This window comes from Bos indicus, chromosome 12 (genome assembly GCF_029378745.1).
Source record: "Bos indicus isolate NIAB-ARS_2022 breed Sahiwal x Tharparkar chromosome 12, NIAB-ARS_B.indTharparkar_mat_pri_1.0, whole genome shotgun sequence".
Taxonomy (NCBI): Eukaryota; Metazoa; Chordata; class Mammalia; order Artiodactyla; family Bovidae; genus Bos; species Bos indicus.
The window spans coordinates 11,309,046-11,333,230 of NC_091771.1; the positions used below are offsets into that span (position 1 = coordinate 11,309,046).

General features: G+C 42.9%; 1 long non-coding RNA gene across 1 annotated transcript; it reads right to left on the minus strand.

Moving 5' to 3' along the window:
* Window positions 1-300: 300 nt before the first annotated feature.
* Window positions 301-18,835, minus strand: LOC139186176 (uncharacterized). The gene is made up of 2 exons (XR_011569667.1): window positions 2,526-18,835; window positions 301-638 (listed from the first exon to the last, which is right to left on the minus strand). It is a non-coding gene; the product is annotated as an uncharacterized lncRNA (long non-coding RNA).
* Window positions 18,836-24,185: the final 5,350 nt, after the last annotated feature.

The following is a 24,185-nucleotide window of genomic DNA, read 5'->3' on the forward strand; positions in this document are numbered from 1 at the left end:
ACTGATGAGAACGGACTGTATAGAGCAGGGAACTCAACGCTCTGCGGTGATCTAAACGGGAGGGAAATCTAAGGAAGAGGGGATTATATGTATACGTGTGGCTGGTTCACTTTGCTGTACAGCAGAAACTGATGAACATTGTAAAGCAATTATACCCTGATAAAAAAAATAAAATAAAATAAAAAACTTCTCAGTGCCTGTCCCTAAAATGTAAAGAGAGAGGGAGAGAGAAATACCTCACCTAGGAACTTTTCAGAGCAAAATTCAGTTTTTGTTAGACTCTTAAGTTACTTCACATGACATTTTTCAAACTCATTTTATTTGCTCTTATGTTTGGCTGTGCTGGGTATTAGCTGCTGCAAGGGCTTTTCTCTAGGTGTGGTGAGCGGGGGCTCCTTCGCAGTTGTGCTGCGTGGGCTTCTCCTTGCGGCGGCTTCTCTCGCTGCGGAGCTCAGGCTCTAGACTCTGGGGCTTCCGTAGTTCCGGCTCCCGGGCTCTAGAGCACACGTTCAACAGTTGTGGGGCACGCACGGGCTTAGCTGCTCCGAGGTATGTGGCATCCTCCCGGATCAAGGACTGAAACTGTGTCTCCTTCATTTGGCAGCAGCTTCTTTACCGCTGAGCCACCAGAGAAGCCCCTTCACAGGACATGTTAAAGCAATACCAACAAGGAGAGAAACAAGAAAATATTTAAGCTGTAGCAGAACTCTTTAGAGTTTGTTTTGTAGTATTTACTTTTCAAAACTTTGATGGTAACAGGAAACTAAACAAAATTCATGATGCTTATGGAAAGGTGGAGGACTTGGAGGAAATAGGAAAGGATTAGCAGTAAAGATGTGTCTCATACTGTTTTGTTCTGCTCTTCCTAGCATTTATCAGTATGGACAGGCTTGTTTCCTTTCTAATTCTCTGCCATTTTCAGAAAAGATAAAGTGAAAACCCCAAATGCCCCTTTTAGTATGAGAAATGTGATTTATAATAGCGTCATTATCTCATAATTGAAAATACTGTTGGACTTCTGGGAAAATAAGTGCGTCAGAATTAACTTGTAACTCTGGAGGCCAGTGGGTTGCTATGACAACCAGAAAAAAATGGTGCCATAATAGCGCTCCCTCAAAGATAGATAACTCACTAAATGATGAGATCTATAAATGCAGGTGTTTGTCATATAAATGCAAATAAGCCCCAAACACATTCACTTATTTCTTCTTTCAAGAAGAAATATTGTCTGGCAATATGTTAGGAAATGCTGAAAAAGACAGACATAGTCTCCCTTATAATGGAGTGTACATTCTTGTGGAGGAGACAGATAATAAAGAGTAAAAGTCAATCCACTAAATAATTCCAACATGTGAAAAGGCCATATGTATGCTGTGCTCAGTCACTTCAATCGTGTCTGATTCTTTTCGACCCCATGGACTGTATAGCCCACCAGGCCCCTCTGTCCATGGGATTCTTTAGGCAAGAATACTGGAGTGGGTTGCCAAGTCCTGCTTCAGGGGATCTTCCCTACCCAGGGATCAAACCCATGTCAGGTGGATTCTTTACCCACTGAGCCATCTGGGAAGCCCTAATAAAACCCTGGGCCTTGATACTAGATGAAGCAGAGAATGGCTGCATACAGAGCATGCATGTGTCATAAACCTTAATTTTTAAGGTATATGAGCCTTGAAAGTGTTCGTTGCTCTGTCATGTTCCTCCATGGGCTATAACCCCCCAGGCTCCTCTGTCCATGGGATTTTCCAGGCAAGAATACTGAAGTGGTAAGCCATTTCCTTCTCCAGGGGATCTTCCTGACCCAGGGATCAAACCCAGGTCTCCTGAACTTCAGGCAGATTCTCCACTGTCTGAGCCACGAGAGCTTTAGTAAAGTCAAGAAATAAAGAATGAAGTATTTCAGCCTTTATTAATAAAAATGATTTTTAAAAACACAAGTGCTAACTGATTATTATTATTGCTATTATTTTGGCTTGAAGTCCCCTGAAGTTGGGTGGATTTAATATGAAAATAAGAGTTGTTTGTATATTTAAAATTTTTCATATCAAGCAATATTTCTTTATTCATGATAGCCCAAAACTGGAAGTATCTCTGAAGGTCCTTCAATGGGTGATGTTTGAACAAATTGTGGTGCATATATACTATAAAACACTATTCAGCAATAGAAAGGAAATGAAGTCTTAGAAAAAAAAGTAACAGGGACTTCCCTGGCAGTCTAGTGGTTAAGACTCTGTGCTTCCAATGCAGGGACCTCAGGTTGGATCCCTGATCGGGAAACTAAAATCCCACAGGCCATGTTGTGCTGCCAAATAAAAGTGTGGGGTCCTTCTGCCACTCCACTCTGTGTGGGTCCCACCTGCTGTTACTAGGCAGCTCCCAACCAAGGGCTCAGAGTTTCTGGTGTCTGGATGAGAACCTTGGATGGGAGAGGCGTGTGTCTGCAAAACACTGGTTGAATAAAATCAAGAGTTTAATTTATTTTTTAAAAAATAAAAAAACAACAGCTTTGTTGAGATAAATTAACATACCATGAGTGAAAGTCTTTCTGTCGTGTCTGACTGTGACCCCCAAGGACTATAACCAGCCAGGCTCCTCTGTCCATGGAATTCTCCAGGCAAGAACACTTGAGTGGATTGCCATTGCCTTCTCCAGGCGACCTTCTCAACCCAGGGATTGAAGCTGGATCTCCTGCGTTGCAAGCAGATTCTTTACCATCTGAGCCACCAGGGCAGGAATTTTCCAAGCAAGAATACTGGAGTCGGTAGCCATTCCCTTCTCCAGGGGATCTTCCCAACCCAGGGATCGAACCCCAGTCTCTCGCATCGCAGGCAGATTCTTTTTTTTTTTTTTTTTTAATATATTGAGTCTTTCTACCTAAGAAGATGGTTTATCTCTCTGGATATTGAAATCTTCCTTAGTGTCGCTCAGTAAGTTTATAATCACCTCTGTACAGGTATTTTATAATTTTAATAAAATAATTTAGTAAGATTGCTAGAGAAAAATCAAAATGTGTTGTATTTGTAAACACCAGAAGCAAGCTGTTGCAAAACACCATTCACAATAGCAGTAAAAATTATAAAGTTTACAGTTCACTTTTTTATCCTACGGCTGCTGCTGCTGCTAAGTTGCTTCAGTTGTGTTCGATTCTGTGTGACTTCATAGACGGCAGCCCACCAGGCTCCCCCGTCCCTGGGATTCTCCAGGCAAGAACACTGGAGTGGATTGCCATTTCCTTCTCCAATACATGGAAGTGAAAAGTGAAAGTGAAGTCGCTCAGTTGTGTCCAACTCTTAGCGACCCCATGGACTGCAGGCTACCAGGCTCCTCCATCCGTGGGATTTTCCAGGCAAGAGTACTGGAGTGGCGTGCCATCGCCACCTTCTGTAAATATCATAGCTTAACAGTAAGTTTCAAAATATGAGACTACTAGATATATTGTTCTTATTGGAAAATGTTCTGGCTATCCTTGACCCTCCGAGTTTCTGAATGAATTTTACAATTAGCTTGTCAATTTCCTCCAAAATAAACCTGGAGTTCCATCAAACTTAAGAATCAATTTGGTGGAACTTCCCTGGTCCAATGGTTAAGATTCCAAGCTCCCAATGCAGGGGCGATGGGTCCTATCTCTAGTTAGGGAACTAAGATCCCACATGCTGCAAACTGAGCGAAAAAAAAAAGAAAAAGAATCAATTTGGGAAGAAATACTAAAGAAATGTTGTATTTTCTACTTCATGAGAGGTAAACATGGACAGAGACTTCAGTTGATTAAAGTCTAATTAATAAGTATCTGTTTACAAAGTTTTATATATTTTATGATGAGAGGTCTTACATATATTTTTCATATTTATTTCTAGATATTTCCTATTTTTGATGCTATTCTAAAGACATCTTTAAAAAGCTCTTTTTATGTTTGTTGCTGGTATATAGAAATGACTTATTTTTATATATTGAAACTGGAAATTATATCCTCATTAAACTCACTTATGCCATTATTTATTTTTGGCATTTAGATATATACATGATTTAGATAGTCGTACAATAAAGGCTAATTCCAAAATATTTTCATCACCCTCCCACAAAGAAAGTCCCTGCATATTACCATCACTATTTCTTTCCTCCTCACTTACCATATGCCCAGCTCTCAAGACCTACGTAACCACTAATCTTTCTGTCTCTATGCATTTACTTATTCTGGATATTTCATACAAATGTAATCACACAGTATGTGCCCTTTTTTATCTTACTTCTTTCACTTATAATGTTTTCAATGTTCATCAAGGCTGTAGCATGAATCAGAACTCTTTTCCTATTTCAGGCCGAATAATATTCTACTGCATTGATATTAACATTTTTAATTCATTTATCAGTGAATGGGCTTTTTTTTCCTACTTTTTGTCAGTTATGAATAATGAGGCTATGAACTTTTGTGTAACAGTTTGGTTTTTTTGGACGTCTGTTTTCAATTCTCTTGGATATACCAAGAAGTGGAATTGTTGAGTCATATGGTAACTCTACGTTTAAGTTTTTGAGAATCAAACTGTTTTCCAAAGACACTGTACTGTTTTACATTCCCACTGGCAGGAAATGGGGGTTTTAGTTTTCCCATATTCTTGCCAACACCTGTTATTTTTCATCTGTTGCTGTTGTATTTTGCTTATGTATGTATGTACATAAAAGATAAAGACGTTGCTCAGTCGTGTTTGACTCTGCGACCCCATGGACTGTAGTCCTCCAGGCTCCTCCATCCATGGGATTCTCCAGGCGAGAACACTGGAGTGGGTTGCGATTTCCTTCTCCAGGGATCTTTTTGACCCAGGGATCAAACCCGGGTCTCCCGCATTGCAGGCAGGCTCTTTATTGTCTGAGCCATCAGGGAATCCCATGTATGTACATATATATTTAACAAATTTCCAGTCTTTTTTTGTTCATATTCACTAGATTTCCAGAACATGTGTCCTTCAAGTTCTCCTTCACTTTTTTATGAGGACTTGTACATTCAAAGACTTAGCTCAGTCTTCAGGGATATAAGAAACTTCCAGGTTGCCTAGGACTTGCCCAGGCCTACACACTTTTGAGCTCTGACTGCAAATTCACCCGCCAGGTTTCCTCACCTAAACACAGCCTGGACTCCAGCTAAATGCAAAGTATCCAACAAAGATCACTATTGTGTCTTATGGTTGTTGGCTCTGCCATCAGTATTTGTCACTGTGATAATAATCATAGTTCTTTTTAAAACATTTTTATATTGGCCTACAGCTGATTAACAAACAATGTTGTGATAGTTTTAGGCAAACAGTGAAAGGACTCAGCCATACATATACATGTATCCATTCTCCCCGAAGCTCCCCTTCCATCCAGGCTGCCATATAATATTGGGCAGAGTTCCATGTGCTATACAGTTGGTCCTTGCTGGTTATCCATTTTAAATATAGCAGTGTGTACATGTCCAACAAAAACTCCCTAACTATCCCTTCCACCCAGCAACCATGAATTCATGCATTAAGTCTGTGAGTCTCTTTCTGTTTTGTAAGTAAGTTCATTTGTATCATTTCTTTTTAGATTCCACATATAAAGAATTTCATATGATATTTCTCTTTCTCTCTCTGACTAACTCCTCTCAGTAGGACAATCTCTAGGTCCATCCATATTGCTGAAAATGGCATTATTTCATTCTTTTTAATGGCTGAGTAATATTCCATTGAATATACATACCCTATTCCGCCAAAGAATTGATGCTTTTGAGCTGTGGTGTTGGAGAAGACTCTTGAGAGTCCCTTGGACTGCAAGGAGATCCAATCAGTCCATTCTGAAGGAGATCAGCCCTGGGATTTCTTTGGAGGGAATGATGCTAAAGCTGAAACTCCAGTACTTTGGACACCTCATGCGAAGAGTTGACTCATTGGAAAAGACTCTGATGCTGGGAGGGATTGGGGGCAGGAGGAGAAGAGGAAGACAGAGGATGAGATGGCTGGATGGTATCACTGACTCGATGGATGTGAGTCTGAGTGAACTCCGGGAGTTGGTGATGGACAGGGAGGCCTGGCGTGCTGCAGTCCATGGGGTCGCAAAGAGTCGGACACGACTGAGTGACTGAACTGAACTGAACTGAACTGATACTGTCGTTCTGAACTCTGACGGCCTGAGTTCAACTCTTATCTCCACGGTCACTTTCACCTTTTGTGAAGTGGTGAAGTTACCGAACTCATCTTTGCTCCAATATGCTCATCTTTCTAGGCCCTCACTCTCTTCTCTTCCCATTTTTCAGGGATGCCCTCTGACAGCTACACAGTCACTGCTTGGAAACTGCAATCACGGTGTTGCCTCCTGGAATTTCCTGACCAGGGTGTGACTTTGCTGGGGAGATATGTGGTTAGATCCTCTCTTATGGAGATGCTATTTAAGGTCCTCTTGGAGAAAATCAAAGATTTCTCAACAGGGAGGGAGGAATCTTTGCTCCTTTCTATCAACTGGCACTTCGGTGGGGCCCTTCCTTCCACACTGGCTGGAGCAGGAGCCTTCAGATGGGTGGACGCCCACCCTCACTGGCCCTCGTGGGCTGTGCAACTGTCCCGGCAGGAAGGTGCTGAGGCACCACACCTGTTGGACATGAGTGGCCCACACTGTTTTCTTTTGCTTTGTTTTTGATTATAGCGATCCAAGCCAGTGTGAAGCAGTATGGCACTGTGATTTTGATTTGTTTTTCTCTAACGGCTATTGATGTTTAGCATCTTTTCATTGCTGGTTGACTGTTTGTATATCTTCTCTGGGGGCTTGCCAGGTGGCTCAGTGGTAAAGAATCTGCCTGCAAAGCAGGAGACTCAGGTTCAATACCTGGGTCAGGAAGATCCCCTGGAGAAGGAAATGGCACCCCACTCCAGTACTCTTGCCTGGGAAATCTCATGGACAGAGGAGCTTGGCAGGCTACAGTCCATGGGGTCACAAAAGAGTCAGACACAACTTAGCAACTAAGCAAACAAACAAAACAAAGCGTATCTTTGGAGAAATCACGGTACAAATCCTTTCTCCCTTTCTGATTGGGTTATTTTTATTTTCATTTTTGAATTATGTGAGTTCTGTACATATTCTAGACACAAACCACAAATCATATATATCAGATATATAACTTGCCAATATGCTCTCCTTTCTCATGGGTTGTCTTTTCACTTTACCGATCCCATCATATGAAGCACATGTTTGATTTTGATTAAATCCAATTCATCTATTTTTTCTTTTGTTGTGCCACTGATCTTTTATTTTCCTTTTTGACAAATGCTGTGTATGTCAAGCTGTTTTCACAGAGTGTCCTCTGAAACAGGTCAAATAAAAACAAGTAGTGATGATAGAGCTTTTCTGTGAGCTATCAGACAAGCCAACCAGCGACAGCTCTCTAGAGATGCGCCTTTAGAGAGCTCCAGATCCATTCTGTCCCCTACAGTGGCTGCTAAACTACTGGTTTTCACAGTTACTGTCATTATGAAGCTGTTGACTTCCAGGCCTCCACGGAGCTGGGCAGAGGGGTGTAAACAAAGAGCACTGCCTGCCATTCCTGTTCTACAAGGATCAAGCCATTAGGGACTGTGGTCACACACCAAGTCACCAAGTCACCAATTCACTGTGCCAGGGGAATTTAGGCTGGAGAAAAATTGGAAGCATTTTGTGCTTTGGATACTCGCCCTATTTAAGATGCATATTTAGGGAATAATTTCAGTGAACTCAGATTCTTGCATCTTCGCATACATAGAACTTTAAAAGCATTAAGTTGACATGTCTGTTCTTCCTGATTAGCAGTAATCTTTTACATTTTGACTACATGGTTTGTTTTTTGTCCCCCGGTGGGGTGGGGGGAATCCTATATATATCCTGGGTCTTCTTGGAGCAGTCTCTCAGAGCTATCTGAGAGGCTATCTTCCGGGCTATAGTCCTCAATGAAATGCCCAAATAAAACTTAACTCACAACTTTTAGGTTGCGAGTTTTTATTCAGTAGATAGTTTTAGCAATCATGAAAGGACTCAGAGTGGACTTTCGTCCTTTGCCTGAACTCTATGAGGATCTGGAACCAGCAGAGGCCCCTGGTGCCCACATGTCTCTGGGTGAGTTCTGATGAATTTGGGAGATCCTGGGTTTGGGATCTCCTGTTATTAGCTGGTGATCCTAAATTTTATTCTGTGGTGGACAAACTCCTTACTGTGAGGAATAGGTTTTCCTTGAACTTGGTTTCTAGAAGAGGTACCTGGGTTACCCCATTTGAAAAACACAGAAGATTTTGCTCAATAAAAAGATACAGGGGGCTGAGCTGTGCTGTGCTTAGTCACTCAGTCATGTCCTGACTGTTTTCGACCCCATGGACTGTAGCCCACCAGGCTCCTCTGTCCATGGGACTCTCCAGGCCAGAATACTGGAGTGGATAGCCTTTCCCTTTTCGAGGGGATCTTCCTAACCCAGGGATCGAACCCAGGTCTCCTGCATTGCAGGTGGATTCTTAACTGGCTGAGCCACCAGGGAAGCCCATGAATACTGGAGTGGGTAGCCTATCCCTTGTCCAGAGGATCTTCCCGACCCAGGAATTGAACAGGGCTCAATTGCATTGCAGGAGGATTCTTTACCAGCTAAGCTATTAGGGAAGCCCACCCCCATTGAGAGACACTGGCAAAACAAAACCCCAAAAAACAAAAGACCAAAAAAACCCCCCAAAACAAACAAAGACATTGGATGGTTTTACTCAGTTGAAAGACATTGAGTGGGTTTGGACTGAGTGATTAGGGAGGAGACTAGCCTATCAATTTTCCTTGAATTGGTTATTTGAATAGAGTTTGCTGGAATAAATCACAAAATATCACACGAGAGCTTTCAGCTCTGAATAACAAAAGGAACACCTCCACTTGGCCAGCAACGGCAACTGAGAAACGTACGGGAGTGGTGGAGGCAGTCCCATAGGCAAAGCCCTCATTTCATTTAAAAACTTCTTGTCCCAGGCCCATATCTGAGAGCTGGCCATCGGTGTTCCGAGTACCCGCAACAGTTTTAGACCCTACGAGTGAGAAACCCAGACACGTAAAAGAGCTGAGATGACTCTAGGGTGACACCTAGCGGAGCTAAGTTCATAAACAGCACGTTGGTCCAGCACCCAGTCATCACCACCAGCACTTACTGACATCTTGACAAACCAACCCCAGGACGGGAAACAAAGCCGTCAGAACAGAAGAAAAAAGAGCAACAGATTGCCAGCCTCTAACAACACCCCAGCCAAGGTCATGTGCTATGTATAAAGAATTTATACTTGCAAATACTTAATTGGGAAAATCATATTAAAAGAGATTTCAACCTAAAATTACCAAATTGAGGCTCTTTTGACATTTCAAAATTAATTTTTTTGTGTATGCAAAGCTAGAGCAAGATGGCAATGAGATCAGATAGGATGAATGGAATGCTTATTCTGCTCGGTATTCAGAGGCTTTTAAAAGAGGAAACGATAAAGTAATTTCTTTGCAGGAAACAAGCAGAACATGGATGGAAACGATACTGGAGTTTTAAGAAGTCACTAGCGTTAACCCAGGCTCTCCCTCTGCCCCTGTCTCATACCCTCTTTTATCTGAACCGCCTGACCCAGACACTGTCCCTTTCTCTCTTCTGCCACCTCTGCCAACTGCTGTTTCCTCTCCCCTAGTGAAGGAGGACATAAAATTGGAATTATGGTGAATAACCTATATTTTGATAAAAAATGTTTTGTACAAATGAAGTAATTACAGTCCCATTTGAGGAAATACTTCTTACAACCCGGGAACCGTCCTTAGTACTTATGTGTACAACCTTGACATGAGCAGAACTTAGAGCTTCGGTTAAGGAATGTCCTGGCCTGAGTTGAGACCCATGGGATTTGCTAAGGAATCTGAGTTACCCAGATTAATTATCAATGATTACAATTAATACAGTTCTCAGTTCAGAAAGTAAGGCAGAGGAATAGATAGAGAAAGCAGAATGGACACACCCCTTAACAGATTCTGAGCTGCATAGTCTAGAGGCTTGAATTGAATGCAAGAAATTAGGCCACAAAATGACTCAGATTTGTCCCACAGCTCTTTTCCAAGACTGTAGATAGGACAAAGATTCAGCAGTATAAACAAAAACCAGATGAATAAATTCTGGATTATTAGGAGGAGTTCAAGAAAACTTTTAAACAATATTCTGGCATGACATCTGAATCATTTTCTCATCACGAAAAAGATCCTTTGCTTAATTCTGCTCTTTCAGAAGGCATAGATGAGAAATTGGCTATTCTAATTAAGAGACACAATTTAGGGACTTCCCCTGGTGCTCCAGTGTCTAAGACATCATTCTGCCAATGCAGGGGGCCTGGGTTCGACCCCTGGTCAGGGAACTAGGTCCCACGTGTGGCAACTAAGAGTTCACATTGTATGACCAAAGATTCCTCATGCCACAGTGAAGAAAACGAAGACTCACTGCACCCAATAAATAAAATAAATACAAATAAATAGTTTTTTAAAAGACATGATTTAAGTTTGTCTGCATTACATATTGGAGAAGGCGATGGCACCCCACTCCAGTACTCTTGCCTGGAAAATCCCACGGGCTGAGGAGCCTGGTGGGCTGCAGTCCATGGGGTCTCGAAGAGTCGGACACGACTGAGCGACTTCACTTTCACTTTTCACTTCCATGCATTGGAGAAGGAAATGGCAACCCACTCCAGTGTTCTTGCCTGGAGAATCCCAGGGACGGGGGAGCCTGGTGGGATGCCGTCTATGGGGTCGCAGAGAGTCGGACACGACTGAAGCGACTTAGCAGCAGCAGCAGCATTACATATAAGCACCCTTATCACACTGGCCATCCAAATTTCTGAAACCATTAAAAAGTCGAGGGACTTCCCTGATGGTCTAGTGGTTAAGAATCTGCCTGCCTAGTCCGGGGAGATCCCACATGCTTCAGAGCAACTACTGAGCCTGTGGTCCACAGCAAGAGAAGCCGCGGCAATGAAAAGCCCACGTATTGCACACAAGAGCAGCCCCTGCTCGCTGCAACTAGAGAAGGCCCGCGCACAGCAACAAAGACCCACTGCAGTCAAAAACAAATACAAATTTATTTTAAAAAAAGAGAGAGAGAGAGAAATCCAGCTCTTAAAATAAGGATTATAAATTTTCAATCATCCCAATTAAGAAGTCAAGGTCAGTCACTGGTTAACAAACCCCTGTTCAACCCGTGGCTGACAAAGGAATATAAAACTTGCTTTTACTGTGGAAAATCTGGTCATAAGAGAAGGAGTTGCAAAAAAATTTGGAAAGATTTCAGGGGAAAACAGAACTTCTAACTAGAATTTCAAGCTAAACACAAATGAAAGGCTGCTCCTGGGGAACACTGGTAGTCTTTCCTCTTCTTTTCTCTAAAACTCTGGGGTAAATAGAAGTGAAAATACAAGGGGAAACAATTAAAGCCCTCATAGACAGAGGGTCCACCTTTTCAGTTTTAAACGCTACCAAAATCAAAGGCTCCCTCAAAGAAATATTTCAGTGCACACAGTAGGGGTTTCTAATGCACCTATTCAGGCTCTTGGGCTTCCCAGGCAGCACAGGGGTAAGGAGTCCGCCTGCCAGTGCAGGAGACGCAAGAGACGCAGGTTCGATCCCCGGGTCGGAAAGAGCCCCTGGAGTAGGAATTGGCACCTGCTCCAGTATTCTTGCCTGGAAAATTCCATGGAAAATTCAGGCTACAGTCGATGGGGTCACAAAGAGTCAGACACGAATGAGCACAGCGCACACACATTAAGACTTTTCAATCATCCCCTTTAGAATTTTACTTAGGAGATTTTAAAGGAAGGCACTGCTTTCTCGGAGTAGAAACTGCCACTATTCACCTGGTAGGTGGAGTTTACCAGAAACTTATGAAGCCCATATTGCTTTTACTCCTAAGGGGGCAATATTTTTAGCACTGAAGGATCAGTAAGATTTTCTTCATCATATAATGTCTGTGACGCGTAATGAAGGTGATGCAGAACAAGAAAAACTGCTGGGCTCAGTACCTGGAGGATTACGGGCAATGAATCTTACTGACGTTGGAAAAATACATCCCACATTACCCATTAAATTACTTGCCTGGTGGGGACTTGGGGACTTGCCTGGTGGTCTAGTGGCTAAGACCAGTGGTCCGCATTCCCAACGCAGGGGGTCTACCTGATCCCTGGTTGGGAGCTAGAACCCACACGCCATAACTAAGAGTTTAAATGCCACATTAAATATCCCACATGCCGAACAAAGATCCAAGATCCTGTGTGTCGCAACTAAGTCCCGGCACAAACAAATAAATAAATATATAATATAATACAATTTTTAAAAAAATTACCATGGACCAGAATAAGCCTCTGCCCAATACTGGTACATACCCACTGAGGCAGGAGGCCAGAGAAGGATTAAGATCTTTGATATCAGCTAACATCAAGGAGCTTCCCTGGTGGCTCAGTTGGTAAAGGGACTGCCTGCAATACGGGAGACCTGGGCTCGATCTCTGGGTTTGGGAAGATCCCCTGGAGAAGGAAATGGCAACCTACTCCAGTGTTCTTGCTTGGAGAATTCCATGGACAGAGGAGCCTGGTGGGCTACAGCCCATGGGGTCATAAAGAATCGGGCACGACTGAGTGACTACATTAAGGAAGGGCTTATTGTGCCTTGTGCCAGCCCTCGAAGCACTCCCATCTTCACCGTTAAAACACTTAATGGCAAAGGTTGGCGATTGGTGTAGGATTTGAGCTCTACCAACATTATTATTATTCTGTGCTATTCTGCACTGCCAAAGCTCCATACTTTACTGTCCTGTGTTCCTGAAGATAGTGACTTCTTTTCTGGCATAGATCTCTGAAGTGCATTCATTAGTATTCCTGCACAACCTGATGACCCCTATCTTTCTGCCTTCACTTGGGATGAACTGAAATATATAGGGACTTGTGATGCCACAGGGCTATCTTGAAAGCCCCACTTAACTTTCCCAAATATTAAAAGCAGACTTAGATGATCGGGTTCTTCCACATACATCATTTCTTATACAATATGTAGCTGATTTGTACCTTGTGTTTACTTCAGAAGCTACCGTCAAAGGGACTTTTAATTGCTCTAGATGGAGTGAAAGGCATTTTGGTATTGTTCCCTACTTTGAAGACAAAAAGGCAATAAAGGGGCTTTCAAGGCCTTGAAGAAATTGGATTCCAAATTTTTCCTTAGTGGTTCAACCATTATATGGCTTGCTTAAACAAGACCAACCCGAATCTCTCTACTGTGAAATAGAACATTCTGAAACCACGGAGAACTTCAAAGCCTCCTGGCAAAGGTCTCAGCCCTGGGGCATCCAAATTATGATTTTTTTCTTTTGTTCTTTTGGCTGTGTGGCTTGTGGGATCTTAGTTCCCTGATCAGAACCCTGGTCCTGGGCACTGGAAGTGCTGAGTCCTAACCACTGGACCACCAGGGAATTTCCTACCTCTTTTTCTTTTTAGGAAAAAAAATGAAGAAAAGTGAAAATGAAAGCGTTAGTCACTCAGCCAATGTCTGACTCTTTGCAACCCTGTGGACTGCAGCCCGCCAGACTGCTCTGTCCATGGGATTCTCCAGGCAAGAATACTGGAGTGGGTAGCCATGCCCTACTCCAAGGGATCTTTCTGACCCAGAGATTGAACCTGGGTCTCCTGTGTTGTAGCAGATTCTTTACTGTCTGAGCCAACAGGGAAGCCCCATTTTTTAGACATGAAAACAATGATGTTGCATCAACGTGGCTGGGTATTAACCCAGCAACCCAGCAGTTAGTACCCACCAATTGGATATTACAGCCAACAGCTAGACTAGGTATCTAAGGGCCTTTCTTCTTGTCTCCAGGTTGTCACAGCAACATCTGAGCTGTGTCAGTCCTCAGAAGAAACAGTTATGAGTCACCCTTCTCACTGTCTTTGTTCAGAAGCTTTGTTAAACTCTCAGCACACACAACATTATTCAGCAAGCTCATTAACTTCTCATGAAATCGTTTTGCTCTCATTGAATCTAACTTCTTCACAGGTATAACAAACTTAATCCAGTCACCTTGCTCCCAGAAAAATCAGAGGTCAAGAATGAAAAACATTGGTTAACTGACAATCTTTTATTGCCTGGGATTGGTCTTCAAGAAAGCCCAGTAACTAGTCCTGATTTTATATTTTTTACTGATGGGTCCTGCCTGAGAGGACCTCATGGAAAGTACCAGGCTGACCTTGTCACTGTTTCTCCTGAATCTATCCTTGACAATGCTCCCTTGCCTAATATCTTTGCTACCCAACAGGCTGAGTTAACAGCACTAACAAGAGCCTGCCAGTGGGCAAAAGGAAAATCTGGTAATATTTGCACACATAGCTGTGACCCATTTGGGGTGGCACGTGATTGTGCCAAGCTTCTGAAACAAAAAGGATCTTTGACATCCTCAGGGCCGCCTATTAAAATTGGGAAACAAGTTGAGAATTATTAGCTGCAAATCTGCGTCTGAGCACACTTGCTATCATTAAGGTATTGGATCATTCAAAGGCTGACATTGCAGAAGAAAAAGGAAACTAGCCGATCATGCCGCCAAGAGAGTGGCTTTACAAAACAAAACAACCAGCTAACAACTGTTTTTCACGTTCAGCCTCAAGGTAACTTTACTGACATAAAGTTTCAGGGAATGGCACCAGAAAGACACCTGGTCACAAAACGGAGGAAGGTTCAGCTCCAGCAAAGAGTGTTGGACAAACCCAAATGGAAGGCCTATCCTTCCATCTGAAGCTCAGTCTATTGAAGTTAACTCACTGGAACCCAGATAAGGTCATCTTATAGGGTAAACAGTATTTTTGGAAGCTTTATTTTACAATAGTCCAAATGGTCTATTTAAGATCTACCATTTGTCCAAAATAAAACCCGAGGAAGTCATTACACAGTTCTTAAGGAAATTTTCTGTTGCCTGCAAGTCCCTTTGAAATTTGGCAGGTTGATTTTATACAAATGTTTCCCTAAGGTTATCAGTATGTTCTTGCTTTGATGTGCGTGTTCTGACACTTGCGGCAGAAGGGCCACAAGCACAGTCAGTAGGGAAACTGATTTTAGAAAGAGTGAGTCCTACTTGGGGAACCCCCTCAGAACTGTAGCTATAGAAGAACTCACTTTACCTGACAATTTGTTAAAGAAATCTGTAAGATTTGGCTGATTATGTAGCACTTCTGTTACACTTATTGCCACCAATCTTCTGTGTTTACACAGAATAGTTAAAGAACAAATGGGACCATTTAAACCCAACTGGGGACTTCCCTGGTGGTCCAATGGTTAAGAATCTGCCGCCAACGCAGGGGATGCGGGTTCAGTCCCTAGCCTGGGAAGATCCCCCAGGCCCCAGAGCAACCAAGCCCACGCACACGACCACTGAAGCCTGTGCCTAGAGCCAGTGCTCTGCAACGGGCGAAGTCTCAGCGAGGAGAAGCCGCACACCGCAACCAGAGAGCAGCCCCTGCTCGCCGCGACTGGAGAAAGCCCAAGAGCAGCAACAAAGACCCAGGAAAAACAAAAACCAATTAATTAAAAAAATCCCCAATTGCTTGGGACTTCCCTGGCAGTCGAGTGGTTGAGATCTCACCTGCCAGTGCAGGGGCTGCTGACTGGAGCCCTGGTTGAGGGCTAAGATCCCACATGCCCTGAGGCCAAAACACCCGAAACCTAAGAAGCGATATTGTAACAAATTCAATAAAGACTTTTACAATGGCCCACATCAGAAAAATCTTTAAAAAAAAAACCAACCCAATAGACTAAGATTACAAAACCTATATGCGGGTCAGGAAGCATCAGTTAGAACTGGACATGGAACAATAGACTGGTTCCAAATAGGAAAAGGAGTACGTCAAGGCTGTATATTGTCACCCTGCTTATTTAACTTCTATGCAGAGGACTTCATGAGAAATGCTGGGCTGGATGAAGCACAAGCTGGAATCAAGATTGCCGGGAGAAATATCAATCACCTCAGATATGCAGATGACACCAACGTTATGGCAGAAAGTGAAGAGGAACTCAAAAGCCTCTTGATCTTGATGAAAGTGAAAGTGGAGAGTGAAAAAGTTGGCTTAAAGCTCAACATTCAGAAAACTAAGATCATGGCATCTGGTCCTATCACTTCATGGCAAATAGATGGGGAAACAGTGGAAACAGTGTCAGACTTTATTTTGGGGGGCTCCAAAATCACTGCAGATGGTGACTGCAGCCATGAAATTAAAAGACGCTTACTCCTTGGAAGGAAAGTTATGACCAACCTAGATAGCATATTGAAAAGCAGAAACATTACTTTGCCAACAAAGGTCCGTCTAGTCAAGGCTATGGTTTTTTCCAGTGGTCATGTATGGATGTGAGAGTTGGACTGTGAAGAAAGCTGAGCACCGAACAATTGATGCTTTTGAACTGTGGTGTTGGAGAAGACTCTTGAGAGTCCCTTGGACTGCAAGGAGATCCAACCAGTCCATCCTAAAGGAGATCAGTCATGGGTGTTCATTGGAAGGACTGATGCTAAAGCTGAAACTCCAGTACTTTGGCCACCTCATGCAAAGAGTTGACTCATTGGAAAAGACTCTGATGCTGGGAGGGATTGGGGTCAGGAGGAAAAGGGGACAACAGAGGATGAGATGGCTGGATGGTATCACCAACTCAATGGATGTGTGTTTGAGTGAACTCCGGGAGTTTGTGATGGACAGGGAGGCCTGGCGTGCTGCGATTCATGGGGTCACAAAGAGTCAGACACGACTGAGACACTAAACTGAACTGAACTGAACTGAACGAATGCTTATTCCTTACCCTGGCCTAGGCCCTTCCACTGGTCCTCAGCTTCAGATCCACTTCTTTTGGCAAATATCATTTATCTCCTTTTGAGATAATCATGGGGAGACCTATGAGACTGGATGAAGGATTGTATGAACCCATACTGAAAGGGGATATGTTATATTATTGCGAGAATCTAATTAAATTATTAGCAGGACATTCTAACCTGGTTTCTGAAGCTTATCACAGTAATTTATCTTTAAATGGAGATCTGATACCCTATGACCTGCAACCAGGAGACTCGGTTCAATCCCCGGTCTTGGAGGATCCCACATGCTGCAGACCCTCTGAGCCCGTGTGCCACAACTATTGAGATTGTGCTCCGGAGCCAGGGAGCCACAGCTACTGAGCCCATGCACCAAAACCACGGAAGCGGGCACGCCCTAGAGCCCGTGCTCCACAAGACACGCTCACTCACTGCACCTGGATGTAGCCTCCACTCCCTGCAGCTAGAGAAAAGCCATGCAGCAACAGAGACCCAGCACAGACAAAAACAAATACATAAAATTCTTTTTCAAACGACATTCGAAAAGCAAGAAAGACACCCATGCCAGGACAAGATGAGGGCATCAGAAATAGACAGTTATCCCAAGATGCCAAACCTGACCTATTTGATTATTTATAATATTTTCTTGATTTCTTGGACTTTTGAGCATGAAGCAATTGTTTTTCTGTTGTGGGCACAGTCCGATGCAAATTTTAGAAATCAATCCAGTTGATGGGTTTCTTGTCAATTATCTATGTTCAATATTTCTGGTTTACTTTGGTGAGTTTCTTCTCTCCAAGGCTCTGATTGGATGGACTTTAGAAAATTTGTTTTAGAACAAAGAAGTTATAGCTATGTCTGGGTCACTGTTGATATTACTAAGATGGGACCCCTCACTGGGCCAATCAATCATACTTGCTATGACCCTGGTCAGAAATAAGAATTTTCCTTTAAAGCTACTCAAGCTCCATCAGAACAATGAGCTAAATTTCACTGAAAAAATATAACTTACCAATTATTAGGAAGGCCTATCTCTCAGTTATGGGAAGGATTTATATGGCTAACACGAGACTGTGGTCATTTAAGGGCCTCCCATGTTGGGAACAATTAAATCAAACTACAGATTATCAGCATAATAATGACTAGAAAATAGGTAGGGTGCCTTAAGAAAATGACCATATATCATTTCCTTTAAAGACAGCAATTGGTATGACACAAATTGGATCAGGTGACTAGGAATATATCGAGTAGGACCCAATGGAACTCAGTGGTTTTGCAGGACCAATCTATGGCTCTGACTTCCACCAGGATGGACAGGAAGGGGTATTCCAGAATTCCCTTATGTCAAGGTCATGTATGTGCCAATTTAGATGTGACTATGGAGAAGGCAATGGCACCCCACTCCAGTACCCCTGCCTGGAAAATCCTATGGATGGAGGAGCCTGGTAGGCTGCAGTCCATGGGGTCGCTAGGAGTCGGACACGACTCAGCTACTTCACTTTCACTTTTCACTTTCCTGCATTGGAGAAGGAAATGGCAACCCACTCCAGTGTTCTTGCCTGGAGAATCCCAGGGACAGGGGAGCCTGGTGGGCTGTCGTCTATGGGGTCGCACAGAGTCGGACACGACTGAAGCGACTTAGCAGCAGCAGCATGGCAAATTTACTGTTAATACGAGCCTGATGGACCAAGAGATCTGTATTACAACCATTTAGCAGCTATTTTCGTGACTTCACTAGGATCAGAATATGTAATTGCCTACATGGAAGCCTTAAGAGAATTCACCCTAACGTCCTTACATGACAGTAAACAACTAGCTATATTACTTGGCCCTGCTTCATTCTGTACTCCCAGGCCAAATTTGCCTGTTATTCCAGGTATTTCTTGACTTCCTACTTTTGCATTCCAGTCCCCTATAATGAAAAAGACATATTTTGGGGGTATTAGGTCTAGAAGGTCTTGTAGGCAGGGCAAAAGCTAATAGAGTTTTGCCAAGAGAACGCATTGGTCAGTCTACGGCCATACCACCCTGAACGCGCCCGATCTCGTCTGATCTCGGAAGCTAAGCAGGGTCGGGCCTGGTTAGTACTTGGATGGGAGAACGCATTGGTCATAGCAAACACCCTCTTCCAACAACACAAGAGAAGACTCTGAGAGACATGGACATCACCAGATGGTTAATACCAAAATCAGATTGATGATATTCTTTGTAGCCAAAGATGGAGAAGCTCTATACCGTCAGCAAAAACAAGACCAGGAGCTGACTGTGGCTCAGATCACAAACTCCCTATTGCCAAATTCAGACTTAAATTGAAGAAAGTAGGGAAAACCACTAGCCCATTCAGGTATGACCTAAATCAAACCCTTTACAATTATACAGTGGAAGTGAGAAATAGATTCAATGTATTAGGTCTGATAGACAGAGTGCCTGAAGAACTATGGATGGAAGTTCGTGACATTGTACAGGAGGCAGGGATCAAGACCATCCCCAGGGAAAAGAAATGCAAAAAGGCAAAATGATTGTCTGAGGAGGCTTTACAAATAGCTATGAAAAGCAGAGAAGGGAAAGGCAAAAGAGAAAAGGAAAGACATACCCATTTGAATGCAGAGTTCCAAAGAAGAGCAAGGAGAGATAAGAAAGCCTTCCTCAGCGATCAATGCAAAGAAACAGAGGAAAATAATAGAATGGGAAAGACCAGAGATCTCTTAAAGAAAATTAGAGATACCAAAGGAACATTTCATGCAAAGATAGGCATAATAAAGGACAGAAATGGTATGGACCTCACAGAAGCAGAAGATATTAAGAAGAGGTGGCAAGAATACACAGAAGAATTATACAGAAAAGATCTTCACGACCCAGATAATCACGATGGTATGATCACTCATCTAGAGCCAGACATCCTGGAATGCGAAGTCAAGTGGGCCTCACTATGAACAAAACTAGTGGAGGAAACGAATCGCCAGTCCAGGTTCGATGCATGATGCAGGATGCCCAGGGCTGGTGCACTGGGATGACCCAGAGGGATGGTATGGGGAGAGAGATGGGAAGGGGGTTCAGGATGGGGAACCCCTGTACACCTGTGGTGGATTCATGTTGATGTATGGCAAAACCAATACAATATTGTAAAGTAATTAGCCTTCAATTAAAAAAAAAAAAAAAAACTAGTGGAGGTGATGGAATTCCAGTTGAGCTATTTAAAATCCTAAAAGATGATGCTGTTAAAGTGTCAATATGCCAGCAAATTTGGAAAACTCAGCAGTGGCCACAGGACTGGAAAAGGTCAGCTTTCATTCCAATCCTAAAGAAAGGCAATGCCAAAGAATGCTCAAACTACCACACAATTGCACTCATCTCACACACTGGTAAAGTAATGCTCAAAATTCTCCAAGCCAGGCTTCAAAAGTACATGAACCATGAACTTCCAGATGTTCAAGCTGGATTTAGAAAAGTCAGAGGAACCAGAGATCAAATTGCAAACATCCGCTGGATCATTGAAAAAGCAAGAGAAAAACATCTACTTCTGTCTTATTGACTATGCCAAAGCCTTTGACTGTGTGATTACAACAAACTGTGGAAAATTCTTCAAGAGATGGGAATAACAGACCACCTGTCCTGCCTCTTGAGAAATCTGTATGCAGTTCAGGAAGCAATAGTTAGAACTGGTCATGGAAAAATAGACTGGTTCCAAACAGGGAAAGGAGTACGTCAAGGCTGTATATTGTCACGTGCTTATTTAACTTATATGCAGAGTACATCATGAGAAATGCTTGGCTGGATGAAGCACAAGCTGGAATCAAAATTGCTGGGAGAAACATCAATAACTTCAGATATGCAGATGACACCACCCTTATGGCAGTAAACAAAGAAGAACTAAAGAGCCTCTTGATGAAAGTGAGAGTGAAAAAGTTGGCTTAAAGCTCAACATTCAGAAAACTAAGATCATGGCATCTGGTCCCATCACTTTATGGGAAACAGATGGGGAAACAGTGGAAACAGCGACAGACTTTAATTTGGGGGGTGGGGCTCTAAAATCACTGCAGATGGTGACTATAGCCATGAAAAGACACTTGCTCCATGGAAGGAAAGTTATGACCAACCTAGACAGCATATTAAAAAGCAGATACGTTACTTTGCCAACAAAGGTCTGCTAGTCAAACCTATGGTTTTTCCAGTAGTCATGTATAGATGTGAGAGTTGGATTATAAAGAAAGCTGAGTGCCAAAGAATTGATGCTTTTGAACTGTGGTGTTGGAGAAGACTCTTGAGAGTCCCTTGGACTGCAAGGAGATCCAACCAGTCCATCCTAAAGAAGATCAGTCCTGAATATTTGTCAGAAGGACTGATGCTGAAGCCGAAACTCCAATACTTTGGCCACCTGATGTGAAGAACTGACTCATTGGAAAAGACCCTGATGCTGGGAAAGATTGAAGGCGGGAGGAGAAGAGGATGACAGAGGATGAGATGGTTGGATGGCATCACCGACTCAATGGACATGAGTTTGAGTAAACTCTGGGAGTTGGTGATAGACAGGGAGGCCTGGCGTGGTGCAGTCCATGGGGTTACAAAGAGTCGGACATGACTGAGCAACTGAACTGAACTGAACTGATATCACTTATATCCTGCCTATATTATAAGATTGCTGTCTCTTGCAGTACTCAATGTGTCACCAGGCCTCTGACAAAATGAATGATGGTTGATTGAGGCCATTTTGGCAACTGATGGCAATTTTGAGGCAATTGATTACTCATTTAACTATATGGAATAATTGTAATAGTGCAAGTGCAGATATGGAGGAAACAAGGGAAATAATTTCTGGGATCATAAGAGACTAGCAACACAGATGATCCAGAGGATTTTAGGTAACCAATAAGGTCTAATCCAAAAACAGCACACTGAGTGCCCTTACAATGAAATCTTCTTGTGATCTAGGAACGAGAGTTCCTAGTGCTATGGGACAAATGGATCATCAAATTCCTCCCAAATTTTGGTCTAATTTATAACCAACAGGGAGCACTGTAAACAAACAAAGAACTGCTTCCAGTTCTACAAGGATCAAGCCATTAGCTACTACAGTCGCCCACTGACCGTGCACTCTGACAGGAGTTCAAGGTAGAAAAGAACACGGAGCATTACTGTGCTTTGGAGACTGGCCCTGGATAGTTAAGATGCATATCTAAGGACTAACTCCAAGGAACCCAGATTCTTGTATATTCCCATACCTGGAAAATCACTAAAATCATTACCTCGAGATATGATTTTTTTCTGATTATCAGTAATCTTTTGATATGCAGCTACATTTTTTTTTTCCCAGAAAAAAATCTCATATATATACTGGCTCCTCCCCAGTCTCTTTGGAGCAGTTCCTCAGAGCTATCTGAAACACTGCCTCCCAGGCTAGAGTCCTTAGTAAGACCCCTAATTCATAACTTTGAAGTTGCACGTTTTTCTTCAGTTGACAGAGGGATGGGTGGAGGGCATGGTAAGAAAATCACAAGGCTCACTGTTCTTACCAATATTCAACTGTTTTTCTTGAACAAACACTTCTCGGAATGTTGCAAGCCTTTAATTTCCAGAGTTCTAGTAAGTTTATTTTGAGAGTTTTTGTTGTGTTCTCATTGCTTTTATGGAGAAACAGATTTTGGGGTCGGGTGGGATTGCTGCTAAACCGTTTGGAATGCAACCCGCTCCAGTATTCTTGCCTGGAAAATTCCATGGACAGAGGAGCCTGGCGGGCTACAGTCCATGGGGTCACAAAGAGTCGGATATGACTGAGTGACTGAGCACACACACACACACACACACACACACACACACACACACTCCCTGAAATGAATCACTGACACACAAGATAACTTGGATAAATCTCAAGAGAATTATGCTGAGTGAAAAAAAATGACCTCAAAAGGTTACATATCATATGATTTCATTTATGTACCATTCTTTAAGTTAAAAAATTAGACAGATGGATTACAGACTCTGGGTGGAAAAGGTCAGAGAAATGAGGAGAGAAAAAGTTGTGGTTATAAAAGCATAGTACAAGGAATATTTGCAATAAAACAGTTTTGTATCTTAATTGCACTTGTAGTCTAATTTCACGAATTAAATAGACACACACACATGCATGCATATAAAAGTAGTGTTAGCTGAAAACTGGGTTCACCTCTTGGTAGGTGTCAAGTCAAAAGACATAACCAAGGACACAAAGATCAGGAGGCGTGAAAGCCAGCAGGACCCTGCGGGGCTCCTGGGCATAAAGCTTTTCTCTGTCCTTGTTTCTTGTTTGTAGGAAATAGGTTTCAGACTCAATAACCTTCCCTGAGTTCCAAAGGGCAGATTCATATAGTTGCCAATCAGAGAAGAGAGGGGATGTAGAGACCAGGGAGGAGCAGTCCAGCAACAACAGCGTGGCCCTGGGACAGGGCCCTCTGCCTCAAGGGATACGCATGGCAATATCTTTGAGCTCTTCTGCAGAACTAAAGCCCCCGATAAATGAAGATGTTAACTACTTGATGAAGCATTCTTCATTCCAGAGAGAACGTTACAGTTTAAGAACCTTGAGAACCACAGAAGCTCATCAGGAGACCACCTGAGGCCCGATTCAAGGACTGCAGGCCCTGCACACACTCTGATCCTTATATCAGCAACCTCCCCCTCACCCGGAACCATTGCTATAAAATTCTCCACTAAATCCTCCTGGATTGGGATACACAGTCTTGAGAGCATGTGTCCCCTTTGCCTGGCAAAGCAGTAAAGATATTCTACTTCACCCAAAACTCTGTCTCTGAGATTTGATTCGGCACCAGTGCACAGAGGTCAAGCTTTTGGCATCAGAAGGAAGAATTCACTATTTGCAGCAAGTAAGGAGAACACTCAACAGAAGGTTGGGGGATTTTTAAGCTAAGTGAAAGTGAAAGCAAAGTCGCTCAGTCGTGTCCTACTCTTTGCGACCCCGTGGACTGTAGCCTACCAGGCTCCTCCGTCTATGGGATTTTCCAGGCAAGAGTACTGGAGTGGGTTGCCATTGCCTTCTCCAGAGGATCTTCCCAACCCAGGGATCGAACCCAGGTCTTCCGCTTTGTAGGCAGACGCTTTACCATTTGAGCCATATGGAAGAGTTTAAGCTAAGGGTATATGCATATTCATGAAGGGGCTTGGGCAGTCAACAGAATAGAGTATTTATTTGATTGAAGTTTAGTTGAGGGTCAGAAAAGACAGACATCATCACCCTTAGGTTCCAGTTATCTGGTGGTTGAGTGCTTTAGGCTGATCTTTACCATTGAAATAGAACTGGGAGTGTTCACTACAGATACATTATTTTAGCTATTGTTACTTCTTTTGCCTCTGCATTCTTTCC